At 38.8% G+C, this 4,611-nt stretch overlaps 1 long non-coding RNA gene across 1 annotated transcript; it reads left to right on the top strand.

The window, feature by feature from the left end:
- The first annotated feature begins 461 nt into the window (after positions 1 to 461).
- LOC121507862 lies at positions 462 to 4,323 on the top strand. The gene is made up of 3 exons (XR_005991766.1): positions 462 to 508; positions 2,220 to 2,341; positions 4,157 to 4,323. It is a non-coding gene; the product is annotated as an uncharacterized LOC121507862 (long non-coding RNA).
- Positions 4,324 to 4,611: the final 288 nt, after the last annotated feature.

Genomic DNA, 4,611 nt, shown 5'->3' with positions numbered 1-4,611 from the left:
AACATGTTTTTTTGTCATTTTATTCCACTTTTAATCAATTTTTTGCCAATCATCACTTTTTTGTCTCTTTTTGCAGTTATTTGTTTTTTCTTTAAAGGCGTTTAGTTCCTTCCACATTGCCAGAAAAAAATGTAAATCTATTTAAATAAATGGGTTTTAATTTAAACAAAAAAGAGCTCTATTTCACTACAGCATAAATAAATACAATTATATTGTTTCTTTGATAAGAGTGGTTATTATTCAGGTTTTGTCATGGCTACAGGTTTTATTCAGTGTCTTTATTTTGTAAATCAGTCATCCTCCTGTTTCTTGTCTCGTGCTTCCTGTTTTATTTTGTGATATTTACCTTGTGTCTCTTTTCAGATTGCCACTTCCTGCCCATTCCTTCCTGACTCCCGCGTCTGTGATTGCCTCATGTGTTTCACCTGTGTGTAATTGTCTCCCTTCCCCCAGAGTATTTAGTCTTTCCCGGTCCTTTCCTTCCCCACCAGTTTGTCTTTTCCTCTGTGTAAGCTTACTCACATTTCCTCATGTTTTCCAGTTAGATCTTGACCCAGTTTTTGTTTTTTCCAACTTAGTATTTAGCCTGCTGATTTGGATACATTTGCCTGTTCTGCTGGATTTTTTTGTGTACCGACCTGATTAAATGGACTTGGAATTTTGCCTCTCATCTCTGAGTCTTGCATTTGAGTCCTTTATTTGGTTCAGTATAACAGGTTGACATGGAAATATGTTCATCATAGATTAACTTTATAGTGAACCATGAATTTCTTGACCTCGATGGGCATCCCAGCTTGGCCTGTCCCCAGAAAGCTCCCCTTTTTTTCCGCCCTTATGGATGCCTTTGTCTGTGTGGGTTCTGTGAGGAGAGGAATAACGTGAGCTGGCCAGAGTGTGGTCCAAGGTCATTGTAGTTAACTCAAACTAACTAAATATCTAAAACTAAAGTTCAAAAATCATTTTAGTTAACTGAAACTAAATAAAAACTAAGCTTTACAAAAAAAAAAACCCGAAAACTAACTAAAACTGTATAGTGCGCTTACAAAACTAACTAAAGTAAAATAAAAATGAAAACAAAATATCCTTAGTTTTAGTCTTTGACACAACCATACTGACTGGCACCTACACACAAGTCTGGGGAGTGTAAAATTGCCTGATCTGATTGGTTAAGACTTCACACAGTGGTAGTTTTTTGTCTGGATTTGTATTCGAACATCATTATTGAGAAAATAAAATGATAAGTGAAGAGTAGCCTGTTTTAACATGTTTTTAAAAATGTATGATGCCCTCTGAGCCTCGACATCTATCCGTAAAAAAACTAAAACTAACACTAAAACTAAAATATCTAAACCAAAACAAAGCATTTTCTCAAAATAAAAACTAAACTAAACTAACAAACCAGCGGTCAAAACTGATTAAAACTAAACTAAAATCGAACACAAAGTGAAAACGAAATAGAAATAAAAACTAATGAAAAATCCGAAACTGTTATAACCTTGGTCTGGCCTTACAAAAAGAAAGCACTCAAACACACTTTACAACACATGGGTCTGCAATCATATCTGGCTTTTAAAGTAAAAGGAGCTGACACTCTGCTTAAGTTCATGTTGCTAAAAACATGCCTGAGATAAAGATAAAAGCCTGACATGACTTACACTGAGGAGATAGCAGGGGCATCTAAAGGAGCAAATCCTGGTGGCTGTTATGGCATCACACTTCTAGAGAGGAGACACAGTGTGCTCTAAAATAAGGTCTTAGTCATCAATGCATTTAAGAGATTTTAGATTTGGCAGCATCCTGTCACCTTTTCCTTGTCCTTTCCAATGCAGCCAAGCACATAATGAAGGGTTTAACATTGAAATGAAAGCCATTATGTGATAAAGACAATTACAGCAATGAATAATTTATTTTTGCAAAAGTTTTATTGTGAAGATTTCTTTTACCATTTAAATAATGTATTTGCCAGTGCTTACAAATGTGCTCTTTTTGTAAATGTTATGATATCACCATTCAGTATGAACTAAAGTTGAACTTTATTAACTATGTAAGTTCATTAAGAAGAGTTAAGCCTAACTTGGAGTGAACGTTTTAATTCATACCTCTGTAATACTGGTTTTTGAACTCTTCACTGACAGCTGACAGAAATTTCCTCAGACAGCGGTGGTGACAAGGAATTCTTCAGATGTCTTTTACTGAAGCAGCTTTTTTTTTTTTGACAGAAAGAGATGACAAAACTTCAGAAAGAGACAGGAGGGCAGGAATTTCCAGGACTGCAGTGGATAAATCTAGTCACCAGAGGAATGAAATCCATCCACTCTTATTGAAGCTTTGGGATCAAGAGGTACAGTGTGAAAGCCTGTTGTCCGATTTACAATCACCTGTATTCAAATGTACAAGCTACTACAGATTTGAAGACTGCAATGTCAATGTTAAGTGAAAGATGAGAGCAGTCTCAGGGCAGACACAGTTCTCACAGGTGCGGTGTGCCTTTACACAGAAGAGATATTAAGACCAGCCGTATGAGCTCACTCAGAGCAGCACCTCTACTATCAACTGACTACACTCTTCTCACTGAGAACCCTCTAAGCTAGAAGCACATAGCATGCAAGCTAACTAATGCTAGTGGACTGACATTTATCTATGGCTGTCACCAACTCTGCTATGAGCACCTTCACTAACCTGCAGTGTATGACTGAGGTTTACTAGCTGATGATGTTGCTGTTCACTCTCTATGGATGCCAGCTTTACCTGAAAAACTGAATGTTGACTGCATTTAATAAGATCGGTGTCTTATATTGCTCATCTAGGTCATACTTGACTCGATTCATTTTTCATTGTATTCGCTGCCCCAAGGCTCCATTTCTAAAAAATATGACATTTCTTTTCATTTTTATGCTGATGACACTCAGCTGTATTTACCCCTCAAAATCAGAGCTTCCAACCCCTTGGGCCCTCTCCTCGAGTGTCTGAGAGACATTGAAGCCTGGTTAGCCTTTAATTCTCTTAAGCTCAACAGAAGTCATTAGGTTTATTTTTTTGTTGGCTTTATCAAACCAAGACCATGAGACCGGACACTTGATGTCTGTACTAACAAGTTCCACACACACAAGCTGTCGCAGAAACCTATGTGATCAAACTTGACCTCAGAAGAAAAACAAACATGGAGTATGACTGAAACCTTCGGCCAGCCAACCAGACATGTGTAAAATAATTTAATAAACAAAGACAAGACTACGGCTGAAATCCTTGCTGAGAGGAAGGTGTAAATGCGTGCAGTTGTGAGACGTGTCTACATAGCATGTGGTTGGTGACACTACCCAGTCTGCTCACTCTCTTTCGCCATAGGAGGCAATCCAATCCGGAATCATAAATATTAAACATGTTTGTTATGGGGAGGCTGTAAAAAGCAGTAAAATAATCATGTGGACACCACATGCTTGATGATTTGGACAAGCCCTCGATGCATCAAGGAAGCAAATCTGGCCTACAGTCTGGCTTAAAATCGTGTAGCGTCTGGTCAACTTTAGGGTATAACCTGGAGTTATAGGTCTAAATCAGAGGGAATTTAGACGTGTATTTGCATTAGAGGTATACCCTGAATTGAAATGGATTGTGATGGCTTTTCTTTGCATGCTGCTCCATTTCTGCTATTGCAGGAAAGTCTAAAAGAAATGCTCAAACACAATAGAAAACACACTGAAAAAATAACCATTTAAAAGAATTGTTTTAAACACCAGCCTTGAATCTCTACAAAACAGAGTGCAGCTTCTGTGAGTGAACTTCAGGTACTACCAAGCCCCTTCATGTCATCTACAGTACCCTAGAGTCCCACTGAGGCCGTTGCTTCAAAGTCTCTTACAGTTCCTCAGAGGCCCAATGATGAAAGGTGCTGCATAGCCAGAGCCCATGTCTGAGAACAGCTACCTTCAGGTCATTTCAGACAGCTCTGTGTTGTGTAAAGTAACAAAGTAACAATGACTCAACCTACATTACAATATAACATAGACCACTAAAGCTCTAGCATTTTCACAGAGCACCCCTGTGTTGTTTCAGGTGTGTTTTCTTTTGTTCTCCTGTCCCCACCTTGAGGATTATTGGCACACAGCAACAAAATGGTTATGACCAAGAGTTTCTCTCCTTCTATTTTTCTTCACAGAAAGAACAAATTCCTCTTCTGCCACCACAAGGATGATAGCGTCCAACTTTTCAGAAAGTTGATTCCTGCTGCCTTTTATTCTTTGCCTGGCCAATACTCCTGGAACCATAGAGGAGTCATCCACAGATCCACCTTGGCTCGCACCTGGACTCCTCTGGATATCACTAATGCCAATTAGACATATTGTATGTAATGTGAAATAAGTGACTGCATTAAAGATTCACCCCCTTCATGTCAGTATTTAGTAGATGCACCTTTGGCTGTAATCACAGCACTGAGTCTGTGTGGATAGGTCTCAGTCAGGCTTGCACATCTGGATGCTGCAATTTTACTCCATTCTTCTTTGCAAAACTGCTCAAGCTTGGTCAAGTTGCAAGGCGAGAGCAGCCCTTTTCAAGTCCAGCCTAAAAATTCTCTATTGGCTTGAGATCTAGACTTTGACTTGGCCACTCCAG

This window comes from Cheilinus undulatus, linkage group 4 (assembly GCF_018320785.1).
Source record: "Cheilinus undulatus linkage group 4, ASM1832078v1, whole genome shotgun sequence".
NCBI lineage: Eukaryota > Metazoa > Chordata > Actinopteri > Labriformes > Labridae > Cheilinus > Cheilinus undulatus.
This window is presented reverse-complemented; position numbering and strand designations above follow the sequence as displayed.